Consider the following 14,161-nt stretch of genomic DNA (forward strand, 5'->3'; position numbering starts at 1 on the left):
ATAATGAGCAATTTCCTGTCCACTAGAGCCATCCCTTAACCTAATAGATTTGGCGCTCCTGACTCGTTCACATGTACTTAGAAACAACTCTATATACCTATAGATGATATGCGTGTGTTTGTGTCTATTTTAATAGAGGGGAATTATGTTGTCCTTGTCCATTAGTGATTGTACTGAACACATTTCCATATCAGTAAGAATATAAATATCTCATTCTTGATATGCATTTCACTTTGTCTCTTTAACATAATCTAACTATTCCTTTATTGATGGGCCTTTAGGTTACCCTTCTCCCCCTCTTTTAAAAAATAACATGCTCTTCTAGAAGCTGGTGCCTCTTGTTTTTAGTTGGTCTTTCACAACTAAGTGCAGTGGGTTCCAGGGCAGGAGGAAGAAGCTCTGTCCTTTTATTCATCTGAAAGCCACTGAGAACATTAACTCATAGTTTTCTCATGACACAAGCGTTCGCTTTGTCTCTGTCTCCTTCTTCAGAACAAGATGATACTGCATATGCCAAGTCCTGCCTTCCCGGTCTCCATCCATTGCTGAGCTCACTGAACCTGAAGAAGCAAATATTACATTCTTTAGCTCTATATGGCACTGTCAAAACAGATTCCTCAGTTTCCAAAACATATTAGGGATTTGGTTCATGGCCATAATGAAATTTTCAGAAACAGCTAATTACCTAAATAGCTTGGCATGGATCTAATAATTAATATAGTTCCACAATGAAGAATGCTTAGCTCTACGTCTATAACAAATGCTATTCTGGGGTGCCTGGGTGGCTCAGTCAGTTAAGGGTCTGCCTTTGGCTCAGTTCATGATCCCAGGGTCCTGGGATCGAGCCCCACATAGGACTCCCTACTCAGTGGGGAGTCTGCTTCTCACCACCCCGCCCCCGTGTTCTCTCTCTTTCTCTCTCAAATAAATAAATAAAAATCTTAAAAACAATGTTATCCTGTATTTCTCATGTCTACATTCCTTACATGAGTCTCTCTACACTAGAGGGTTCATGTCTCCTGGCCAGAATAGCCCTTCCTGAGAAGCATCATGTAGAACAAGATTAAAGCAGACATTTTGCCACCATCAGTCAATGTGTCTCTTGTCTGAACTGATTGTGTAGGTTTGCACTTACTCTCTTTTTCATCAATTAACAATCAATGCTAATGGCAGAACCATTTGTTTCTCATCAGCAAGTCTTCCTTCAGCTTTAGCACTTTATCGTGTCCTGGTCATGCTCTTTGTAAGAGGCTTGAGAAATCAGAACTTTGGATCAATAGGTTGCTTAGCATAACCCAGCCCACCGACCAGTCAGTTCTGCCTGGAAAGCTAGAGATCTTAGGTCAGATCATCATTTCCTCCATTCTGTTAGAAAAGACCTTTACTCTTTTAGAAACTTTGTTTCTTATCAGGACCCATGGACTGTTAAATGTTAAAATATGGTAGCCAACCAAGTATTGCATACAGTCCTCATATAAAAACAAGCCTACCAAATCTCAAGGATATAGCTTTGATTAGAGTGACTTTTTCCAAATCCTTATGCTTATCTCATATTTTCTTAACTTCCTGTAATTCTGGAGTAGTAGCATTCAACCACATCGATGTCGTTCTTGCTTGTTTACTTCTCTGGATCATAAACTACTTGCTTAGCATGTAAGATCTAGATAGTGATGAAAGAAAGAAAAGAAGGAGGAAGGGAGAGAAGAAAAAGAAGAAAAAAGGAAGGAAGAAACCCTTTTGAGGGGCACCTGGGTGGCTCAGTTGGCTGAGCATCAGGCTCTTGGTTTCAGCTTAGGTCATGATCTCAGGGTCATGAGATCGAGCCCAACATCAGGCTGTGTGCTCAGCACTAAGTCTGCTTGGAATTCTCTCCCTCTTCCTCTATCCCACTTGCTCTCTCTCTCTCTCTCTCAAATAAATAAATATATCTTAAAAAAAAAAAGAAAGAAACATTTTCAAGAGAGTATGCTGTGAAAAGCATTTGGCTTGAATAAGATCAAATGAGACAGTTATATATTTGAGTATATTAATCATTCCAACAATAAGCAAGCTACTAATATTATGCACTCTATGCCAAATAAAATGGTTGCACAGAAGACCTAGGCATGACTTGAGATACTGTATGGTTTGTGATATTTAAAAATTGGGGCATTTCATCAATTTACCCGGTGTATTCTTGAAGGGAACTGGTGGGCATGGCTGATCTTTGGAAAGAAGTTAGAGATTTACCCAAATAAAGAGACATCTCCTTAATCTAGCACCTAATTTGTTGCCTGCACCTAGTAGATTTTGAGTAAATATTTAGGGAAGAAGTGCTTAGGTTAGTGAATTCTTAGGTCAAGGCCTATATTTTTTGTCCAATGTTATTAACAGTATACACAACTAATCATAACAAAAGAAAAAGCTATAGAAACAAAAAAGTAGAGATACTTAAAATCATATAACATGAATATATTAAAGGGAATCAGAAGTGGGTAAGAAATGGCACAATGCTCACACAATTTTAGCATGAATAGACAGTCAGGGGATATAATACTGGGGGAGACTAGACAAGTCCACAGGGACCGGATGGTACAGAACTTTGCATCATGACCCCTTGAATTTATTGACATTTTGTTATTTTAGTTCACTTGTTTCTTTTTAGACTGCGGCTCTTTCCATTTTTCTTTTAATGTCCTTTAAAATATCAGTATATTACATAAGGGTGAATTAAGCATCACTTTATCTTTCTATGTCCCATGCACCTCAAGACAAGAAATATAGTAGATACTCAGAAAACATGAGTTTATTTATGAATAAATGGCTAGTAAATATTATTGGCTAATTTGTATAAAAAGTTGGTGTTTGCAGAGCAATGTTTAAAAATAATCCAATCGATAACATCTGGTTATTTACACAGTTAGGATTATTTGCATGTCCCAGGTTACTCTCTCATAATTAATGTGTTTTGCATAATAAATTAGAATGTTATAAGCTGGGACGCCTGGGTGGCTCAGTCGGTTAAGCGTCTGCCTTCGGCTCAGGTCGTGATCCCAGGGTCCTGGGATCGAGATCATGTCGGGCTCCCTGCTCAGCGGAGAGTCTGCTTCTCCCTCTCCCTCTGCCTGCTGCTCACCCTGATTGTGCTCTCTCTCTCACTATCTCTCTCTGTGTGTCAAATAAATAAATAAAATCTTAAAAAAAAAAGAATGTTATAAGCACACCTTTATTTCTTGATGATTTGGAAGGACATGTTACAATAATGTCATTTTCCATGACTGTAAAGGAAAAGATCACCTTGTTTTGGGGGGTTTTATTGGGAGGGAAAGTGGGAGACATTTTCTGTGTTTTTGTTCCATTTCTGTTATCTCCATATTGAAATAACTGATGTTATTCCTATTTTGCTCAAAGAGGAATCTGGAAAGAGCCTAAGAACTTGATAAATGGTGATTATAATGAAAAACACTGTATTTTCCGAACCTTCAGAGGCACCCTAGATGAATTCTGTTCTTCTCTGTGAGATAGAAAATAAGACAGCAAGCCCTACACAGATCCCTGGTCCGTGAGTATTTTTCAAAGGACACCTGGGCGACTCAGTCAGTTAAACGTCTGCCTTCAGCTCAGGTCAGGATCCCAGGGTCCTGGGATCGAGCCCAGACCTGGGCTCTCTGCTCAGCAGGGAGTCTGCTTCTCCTTCTCCCTCTTCTGTTCCCCTTGCTTGTGCGAGCACACACGCGCGCGCGCTCTCTCTCTCTCTGACAAATAAATAAATAAAATTTTTAAAAAACAACAACAAAAAACTAACTAAAAAAAAAAAAAATGAAACACTCAAACCAGTAGTGACCTAGAGGGGACCAGAGAGACCAAAGAGGCAGAGGGATTGGCTATAAACTGCAGTTTCCCTTCTTAAAACCTCCAAATACCTCCTTCGGTCTTTGATTAAATACTCTGAAATTTATTTTTCCAATGCACAAATGGGGATGATAATTTCTCCTTAGGATTGTGTGTGATCAAATGAAATAATATAGCAATGAGTTAGTGGCATAATATCAGGCATATTATATCATAAATGATGCCTGTTCCCCTTATTGATAAATACATCAAATATTGAAAATAAAATTGTTCCTGTTTTTTTAAAGCTGGATGGGTGAAGTAGAACAGTTAATGACTATACCTGCAGGTCAAGCCTGGTATTCATTGACAGAAACCCAAAGCAGGAGAGTAACTGCCAATCTTTCACATGCAAAATGGTTGAACAGCAACAGAAATGCAAGCCACACCTGTTGTGAAAACCCCTTTTATTTTGTCTGGTCATTTTTTATTAAAAAAATGAGAAGAGGAGTGCCTGGGTGGCTCAGTCGGTCAAACGTCTGCCTTCGGCTCAGGTCATGATCCCAGGGTCCTGGGATGGAGCCCCTCATCGGGCTCCCTGCTCAGCGGGGAGCCTGCTTCTCCCTCTCCCTCTGCCTGCCGCTCCCCCTGCTTGTGCTCTCTCTCTCTCTCTCTCTGTCAAATAAATAAATAAAATCTTTAAAAAAACTAAAAATAAAAATAAAAAAAATGAGACAAGAAGCATCTGGTGTTTTACCGAAGTTCTTTTGTTTAATACTCATTTCAGTCAGGGTGAAATTATTCTCGTTTTACAGAGCCCGAAGTTCAGAAAGTTTGATTAAACATAAATGAAGAAAGTGGGGTGTGATTGTTACCTCACTCTTTATGTGGGCTCATGTTCTCATTCTCTAGATGAGAAAACCGAGGCTCAGGGCGTGTAGGCGAGGACTGGGAGGAATAAGGATTGGCCTTTGAGTCAGACAGCCTTGTGTTTCCAATCCCGCCTCTGTCCTTTGCTGGCAGTGTGAGCTCTGACAAAAACTATTAACCTCTCCAAACCTCCAGAGATTCTAAACAGCATATTTTTAATTGGCTTGTTTAGCGTTGCCTAAAATATATCCCTTTGGAACACTTGTTCCATCAGATGTTTAAAAGTGTTAAATAAAAAAAAAAAATTGTTTCAGTGGTCCAGCAAGTCTTAGAAAAGCTGGTTTAAAGCAAAGTTAAGCAAGTTCCTAGGTTGCAAAACCCTCAGAGCCTCTGAAATGCTAATTGCCTCAAAATCTCCAGGGAAGAGAACGACAGGAAGCATCAATGTTTCACAGAAAATAGTTTGCAAAGTCCAATTCTTTGTGTTCCTTTCCATTGTATTGTATCTTCAGGCTGCTAAAAGTTCTCCTTTTCTCAAATGTCATTTAAACATTGTAACAATTTTTTTTCATATAAATATGGAACAGATCAGGACATACAACATTCTGCCCTGAAAATTTTCCCACCTGTCCCTCCCCAGTCATCCCTCCCACCACCAGAAGGAGGCACTACTATGCTGAGTGCTATCCCTTTGGATTTAGTCTTGTCTCCTCAGGAATTCCTGTAAAGGAAATCACAGAGAGTGTGCCTCTGTGTGCCTGGCTAACTCAATGCTGTGTTTGTTGTTTATTTTACTATTGTTATCATTCCTGGTTTTGATTTTTTAATAGCTTCATTGAGAGGCATAATTAACACAACAAATTGCACATATTGGAAGTGTACCAATTTATAAGTGTTGTTATATATATATACAACAATATATATATATATATGTATATATATATACATCTGTGAAATGATAAAACCATCACCTGTGAAATGATCACCACAACCAAGACAAAGAACATAGTCATCAGCCAAGAGTTCCTTTCTGTCCCTTGCCAATCCAGGTGACCTCTGATCTTAGTTCTGTCACTATAGGTTGGTTTGCCCTTTCTAGAGTTTTATATAAATTAAATGATACAAGAGGCCTTCTTGTCTGGTTTCATTCATTCAGCAAAATTATTTTGAAGATTCTTCCATGCCATTGCCTGTATCCATATAGCCCATTCCTTTCTATTGCTGTGTAGTATTCCATTGTTTGGATATGCCACCTTTTTAAGTACATGCACTACTAATGGACTTTTGAGTTGTTTCCAGTTATTGGGTATTACAAATAATGCTGGTATGAACATTGATGTAAAAGTGTTGGAGTGGATGGATGCCTTCATTACTCTTTGGTTATACCAAGAGAAGAGTGGTTGAATCATATGGTAAAATATATGGTGTTTTACTTTTTTTTTTAAAAGTTCCAGTGTGACTTTCAAAGTATTTATAATATTTTACATTCCCATTGACAGCATAGAGAATTCCAGTTGCTCCACCTCATCTCCAGGATAAAGTATGGGTAGTCTTTTGAAAATGCAGAAGCTTTGAAATTTGATGAAGTTTAATTTATCAATTTAGTTTTTTGTATATCATGATTTTGATGCCATAGCCAAGATATCTTTGCCTAACTCAAGTTCACAAAGATTTCTCCTATATTCTGGGAATTTCATAATGTTAGGTTGTACAATTAAGTCTATGATCCATCTTGAGTTAATTTTTTATATAGTGTGAGGTATGGAGAGGCCTTCAATTTTTGCTTATGGATATTCAAATATTCTAGTACCATTTATTTTTATTTTTTTAAGATTTTATTTATTTATTTGAGAGAGAGTATAAGTGGGGGGGGCGGGGCAAAGGGACAAGCAGACTTCCCGCTGAGAGAGGAGCCCAACGCGGGCCTGATCCCAGGACCCTGAGATCTTGATCTGAGCCAAAGTCAGACACTTAATTGACTGAGCCACCCAGGTGCCCCTAGGACCATTTTTTAAAAGCTATTCTTTCTACACTAAATGACCTTGTAAAAAATCAGTTGTCTATATTTTGGGGGGAGTCTTTCTGTATTCCAGCCCATTAACTTATTTGCATATCTTTTTAGCAATACTATACTGTTGGTTACTGTGACTATAAATTTTGAAATCAGGTACTAGTAGTTCTCCACTTTTGTTCTTCTTTGAATTGTTTTTGAATCTTCCACACACTTTGAATTTCTATATGAATTTTAGAATCATCTTGACAAGTTCTACAAAAATCCTTTAAAATGAGGGGGTGGGATGATACTGAATCTATAGATTACTTTGGAGAATCCTGACACCTTAAAAATACTGAGCTTCTCAACACACTCACAATATATCTCTCCATTTACTTATGTCTTCATTAATTTATCTCAGCCATGTGTTTTAATCTTTATTATATAGATTTTGCACGTCTTTTGTCAGATTTATAGCTAAGTATTTTGTATTTTTATGCTATTACAAATGGTATTTTCATTATTTTGACTTCTGATTCTTCTTATTAGTATATAAAAATACACTTGATTTCTGTAAATTCTACAATCTTTCTCAACTCATTTGTCATTCTAGTAGATTCCACTGGATTGTACACATAAGTTATAATGTCTTCTGTGAATAGAGACAGTTTCATTCTCCACTTTTTAATTTGGAAAAAAATGAACTACTGTTACAACAACATGGATGAATCTCAAAAGAATTACACAGAGTGAAAGAAGACAGACAAAAAATAAAAATAAAAACCCGGCATGTACAGTATTACTCCATGTGTGTAAAATACAGGAAAATAAGAAAAATGCAAACTTATTTATAGTGGCAGAAAATAGATCATTGGTTGTCTGGATCCAGAGAGTAGAGGGGATGGGAAGGGACAGGTCAGAAGAATTACAAAGGACACAAGGAAATTTGGGGTGAGGATGCATATGTTCATTACAGTCCTGGCTTCACAAGTGCATGCATATGGCAAAACTTACCAAATTTGAGTGTATTAAATATGAGCTATTTCTTATATGCCAATCAGATCTTCATTTTTGAAAGGCAAAACAATGTTTATTAACACAGAAAGGATTTACATTTTTCTTTCCAGGCATTTAGAACACTACCAGTATGGATCCACTGTATTTAAAACAAATCTCCAATTTGGCTTGAATACAATCAGAGATAAACTGAGTTCTGTCTTAAAGGCACATGCTTGCAAATTTGTGTTGACAAATACTCACAGGAGGGGTGCTGGGTGGCTCAGTCAGTTGGGCGTCTGCCGTTGGCTCAGGTTATGATCTCCAGGTCCTGGGATGGAGCCCCATGTTGGGCTCCCTGCTCAGTGAAGAGCCTACTTCTCCCTCTGCCTCTGCCCCTCCTCCCACCCCCACCCCGCTAGTGCTCTCTCTATATCTCTCGCGTTCTCTCTCACTCTCTATCTCAAATAAAGTCTTAAGAACTAAAACACTCACAGGAGACAGTTTTCCTGTTGCCACTCAGACACAGAGTGCAAGCAGACAGGGGCTACCTACCACTTTGGAGACCCAGGCTTATCTCTCTGTTCCCTGTCCCTCCCCCTGTTCCTAACCTTTATTTCTGAGGCACTGGCTTTGCAAAGCCAAGGATGCTTTATGTGTCTGTGTTGCTAAGGTCACTATTGGAAATGGATCTCAGTGACTGTGAGAACTCTTTATTCAACCACTTATGTTTTGTTGTTCCTTTGATTTGTTTTTCCTCCTACATTTTATTGTTGAGTTGCAAGATGAGCTATCAGAAATATCTGACCACCTGTTCTCACTTTTTGAATAACAATTGACTTGGAGGTCTTAAGCACTAAGGTAGGAAGAAAATGTGGCACAACTTTCTAAAATCACTAAGTAAGGAGTGAGGAAAGCAGGGATCCATGGTTCATCTAAGCATTTTTGTGGGGTTTTTATGTTATTTGCAAATATCATTGCATCTTTGATGTCAAAGACTGTATTTTTACATGCATTCTCTCTTAAACATAAAGAATAATCCTCAGATGAAATGCAAGAGATTGAAAACCAGAAGAAGGAAATAAATGCTTGGCTCATCTTAAAGAGTAATAGCCACCATCATCATATTCTTCCCCATTAGATATAAACAACTTCAAGTGAAAATAAGGACATCTTTTATTTCAAATCATGAGACTTTCTTTTGTCATCCCCCAAATGCTTTCACAATAGATTAATATTAAAATGGAAGTTCTGGTCACTGTCTGCAGAAAGTGCTTGGCAGTCTTAAGTAATCAATAAACATGAACGGATAGATGAACAACAACCATGTTTTTGAAAAGACAACAGAAAGACTCAATGGTGGAATTGGCACTCTGTGGGAAGCATCTGGCCTTCATAGGAAAAAGTGAAGATTCATGTTTTTGTCTTCACCTAGCCTGTGCTAGATACTGGGGATAAACAGATGTGAGCAAAGTCGTCCCTAACCTGGAGATGCTTTAGATACTGTAACGATGGGAATGGCATGTTTGTGAATCAATTACTTGGTTGATGGTCTAAGAAAATGCCCATGAGTATCCTATTCTAACACCTTGCTCCCTAGATGGAAGGCTGGCTGGTAGTTTGATGCACAGAGATAGTCCCAAACTTCCCTTCCCTTCCAGGTTAGAGAGTGGAAAAGCAACTATTAATTGGTTAGCCTGGGAGCTCTCCCAAATCCAGGAGGGGAAAGACTTGGGTTAACTCTGAGGCATCAAAGCTCTCATTGGAAGTCCAAATTCTCCCAAGATGCCTCATTTAAATTGTTCAGGTAAACCCCCTGAGTGGCAAATGTCTAAAGGTCTGTGGCTTATTAGTGCAGGGTTTGTGCAAAAGGTGAATTGCCGCATGCCTGGCCCAGCTCTTGTGTGGTCGGCTTTTAATTTCTGTTTTTAGACCAACCGCTAATCCCTATATAAGGTATCCCTCAACCCTGAGGTTAGTGGTTCTCCCTAGGTTTGGCTGAAAGGACAGCTTCCTTGCTCAGCTGCAGGACCTTCTACACAAATTCTCAGTCTTAGATATCTCTGCAGCTCTCATCCCTCCGCATATGCCATCTGCTTTCCATCTTCCAGAAATCTGTTACAATCTCTTACCTGCAGTAAATTCTCCTCATGCTCCCTCTCTTCACTGTCAATGGACTTCTGTTTGTCCAATCCACCACATTGAGCTAGGATTCAGATCTTCCTCCCCTGACTTCTCCCCTGCCCCTTTTGTTTCTTTTCACTCTTTTAAGTCTTAAACTTCTCCCAACATTAATAGTGCCATTGATTTTTTGCAAAACCTTCCTATTTCTAGACTTAATATCAAAATCTGGATTTTTTTTCCTGGAAATTCATAATCAAGTCACAAATCTGTATTGACCCACCAGGGAACATGGCAGCCAAATATTTAGTTTGGTTTAGACTCCTTGGTCTCTTCAAAATGGAAACAGAAAGTCTCTACACTGTTCCATTATGTAGCCCCTGATGGGAAAGTGAGAAGTAACGCTCTGTACTTTATACCTACATGCTTTGTATACCTCTACTATATATCTTCTTTACTTTTTCCCTCATTCCTTCTTCTTCAGTTGCTTTGCATAATAATTTTTTGGAAAATTTTATTTTTTTAACTGTGAGCATGCATTACCTTGGTTAAAAAGAAAAGCTCAGATGTGTAGTGAGAGCAACAAACACTCTGCATATACGATGAGACATTTGGAAACAGATGCAACACTGGCATCGAGCATCTATTTCATTCAGTCTGAGTTGATCGCTACCATGACAGAGGGTAAGGAGGAGAAGTGGTTTCTTGTATTCAAAAGTGGCTTTTCCTTTTTCAAAAAATATTTTATTTATTTATTTATTTATTTATTTATTTATTTATTTATTTATAGACAGAGAAAGAGAGAGAGTACGAGCAAGGGCAGGGACAGAGGGAGAGGGAGAAGGAATCTCAGACTCTGTGCTGAGCATGAGAGCATGGGCCTGACGTGGGGCTCATTATCATGACCCTGAGATCATGAACTGAACCAAAATCAAGAGTCAGAGGCTTAACAGACCGAGCCGCTGAGGTGCCCCAAAAAGTTGCTTTTTTCTATGTGTGAGTGAGGGTATTTAATAGGTCAACTTGACTAAACACTACAGGGAGGCTAGCAACTTTGTCCCATGTCCACATTTCCAGCCTATTCATTATCTTCTCCTACTGATTACCTGCCCCACAAATTTCAGACATGTTTATCCTGCACCCCAACCCACAATCACATAAACCAATTTTGTGAAAATCTGTCTATCCACCTATCTAATTTCCTTGGGGTTCCAGCATAAAGCATATATTACTGAGCACCTACTAAATGTCAGGAACTCTACAAAGTTTTTTAAGTGTATCTTTTCCATCTTCACAACGGAACCACCATGTTACAGAGAAGCTTGTTGAAGTTCAGGAAGGCTAAATCACTTCCAAGTCCCTAGAGCAAATTAGTGGTACTAATAGGATTTGAAACTGACTGACTACAAAGTCCATGTTTGTTTGTTTTTTCTATTCATCTGGAACTTTCAAAATTAAGAACATTGATATAGGGCCAGTTGCCAAAGTGACTTAAACCATCTGGAATGGTTAGATTTTTTGGGGCGGGGTCAAATCTACCTTATCCATTAGTCTCCTCATTCATCATATATTTGTACAAAAAGCATTATATACTGTGTGCTTATAATTATGCTGGACTTTGGGAAGAAAGGAGAAGAAACACAATATAAATCCATGATCCTCTCTTTCCCAAAGTGATCTATTTGGAAAACAGATCTATTTGAAATATGACCTATTTAGAAAGATGGAGTTTAACCAACAAAGAAAACAAGGAAACCATCTCAGACAATGGGTATCAAATTGCAAATTGAGGGGGTACAAATATTTTCTGACTTTGAAGAAAAAAATAGATAAATTCTATTGTGCCCTTATTCTGTGCCAGGCACCAGACTACAGATTTTACGTGCCTTTTCTCACTCAGTCCTCACATAAACTCTAAAAAGACATATTTTCTGGTATGTGTTTAGTTTATAGATAAGGAAACCGAGGTTGGAAAGGATGCCTTGATATCAATGTGGGAGATTTCTTGGAGTGGTAATTTTGTGAGACCTAAAGTTGAGTTAAATTCAATGAGGGGGAAGAAGGAAGCCAAACCTTCCAAGAAATATTCACAGAGGTATAGAGTTTCCAAACTCTACCCTTCAATTAGTGAACTGAACATTTTGCATGCATATCTTCAACACACACCTCTTTTATTCTGGAACAGTTGTTCAATTACCAAATTTCTCATGGTATTTGTATGATTATCAAGCTTAGAAACTCCAATTTCATCTTTTTGTCTGTATTAGTTTGCTAGGGCTGCCATAGCAAAGTATCACAAACTGAGTGACTAAAACGTAACATGTATTCTCTTACAGCTCTAGAGGCCAGAAATCCAAAATCATGGAGTAAGCAGGATTGGTTCCCTCCGAGGGTTGTGAGGAAGAACATGTTCCACACTTCTCTCCTAGCTTCTGGTGGTTTGCTGGCCATCTTTGGAGTTCCTTGGCTTGTAGATGCATCACCTTGATCTCTGCCTTCATCCTCACATGGTCTTCTCCCTGTGTACATGTCTGTGTCCAAATTTTCCCCTTTTATACGGGTATCAGTCATGTCAGATTAGCCCATCCTTCTCTGATATGACCTCATCTTAATTAATTACATCTGCAATGATCCTATTTCCAAATAAGGTCTCAGTCTGAGGTAATAGAGGTAAAGACTACATTATATGAATTTTTTTGAGGGGGGCACAAGTCAACCCATAACACTGTGCTTCCTAAAAGAGTTGTTGAACTTGTTTTTAAGTGAACACACAACACCTAAGCAATGGACATCCTCAACTAGGTCTTTAGCATTATTCCCATTTAACAACAGTGTAAATCACCCATATTTGTTTAGGATTGCATTATTCTTGTCACTATTTATATTGAATCATTAACAGTGAATCTGGTTTAATAGGTTTCTCTTCCTTCTGACCATCAGCTTTGCCTCTAGGAATGTGGGCTCTATAGTTGCACAACATCACCAAATATTACAACTGGAAAAGGACTTCATGGATCAACTCTTTGTAAAATACTAAGTGGCCTTCAAAAAAGCACGTTTTTAAGCAGAACGACCAGATGGCTTGCTAGTCTAGGACCTTATGAAGCTATTGTAATAAACTGGGAAATAGGGCTGAGAATTGGCCGTCCACTGTTTTGATGCCTGTAGACCCACACCCACCCTCCTAAAACAACTGCCCCCTTTCACCTGCCCCTGTCCATAGTAATAGATGATGAATCCATGTCTTTGTTGCCAGATGCAATACCTCCTGGACCAAGGGCAAACACTACTCAAGGTCCAGAGGAGAAATCAGTTTCTCTTAACCAGGACTTTGGCATGATGTTTCAATGCTTTGAGTAGTGTCTGTCTAGTAAGTGTCTGCATTAGAATGCTCTGTAAAGCTGTGGCTAGGACGTGCTTGAGCATGTTTAAACCAGGTAGAGAAGAGTGAACAGGCAAAGAGAAGCAGAGACAAGAGAGCATGTAATCCCAGAGAGATGGAGAAAAGAGACTTGATTTTCCCTATGCTCCCTGGCACTGGCCTTCATAGAGTAGTTAATCCATGCCTTTGGGTTCCATGATGACCAGATTTTCTCATAGGTAATTCCCCTTTAGTACTACATTTGTTTTGGGTTGTTTTTGTGATTTCCAACCAGAAAAGCCTGTTAAGGGCAGATGTGCAGTGAAAATCCCTCCTTTAATATTCAAAAATATTGAGTGTCTTCTATGCACCTCTTCTCACTAGGGAATCAAAGCTAGAGCAACACTGGGGAGCTTCCAGTATCAACTAAATCAATCATCAGAGAACTGTGGCCAATTCTGTGAAGACCTAGTCGAGGCTGTTCTTAAAGCCTAGAATGGAGCCCTTCATTGCACTCAGGAGTCTAGCTGGGACCTCTAAGAAAACAGTATTTTATTAGAGATTGTGTTTTGTGCTCGATGGCTCCATCATTTTTGCTTATGTTGTTTTACTTTTGAGAATTAGTAGGAAATTGCTCGATGAGAAAGAGAGAAAAGATATTTTTGGGCAGGGGAACAGCACATGTTAAAGTTCAGAGGAGTAAAATGTCGGGATGAACGAAGGAGCTGCAGACAGTCTCTACACGTGTGAGAGGCACTGGAGAGGGGGCCAGAGAGGCCCCGAGCAGAAATGGTCACCTTGTAAGCTTCATCTTGCAACTAACAGGGGCTGTCCAGCAGTTTCAGGAATGCAAGGGCAGGATCAGATTTGCAGTTCAGAAAGCTTATTTTGGCCAAGTATGTGGGATCACTCCCAGGGCCGTGCTGGAGGAAATGAGACAAGTTGGGAGGTTAGCCCGGTCATCCAGGTGAGGAATGAAGCAAACCTGAACTGGGAAAATGGCAAAAGGA

Source organism: Callorhinus ursinus, unplaced genomic scaffold (genome assembly GCF_003265705.2).
Source record: "Callorhinus ursinus isolate GAN/ISIS: 27379988/994484 unplaced genomic scaffold, GSC_fseal_2.0 scaffold47, whole genome shotgun sequence".
Lineage (NCBI taxonomy): Eukaryota > Metazoa > Chordata > Mammalia > Carnivora > Otariidae > Callorhinus > Callorhinus ursinus.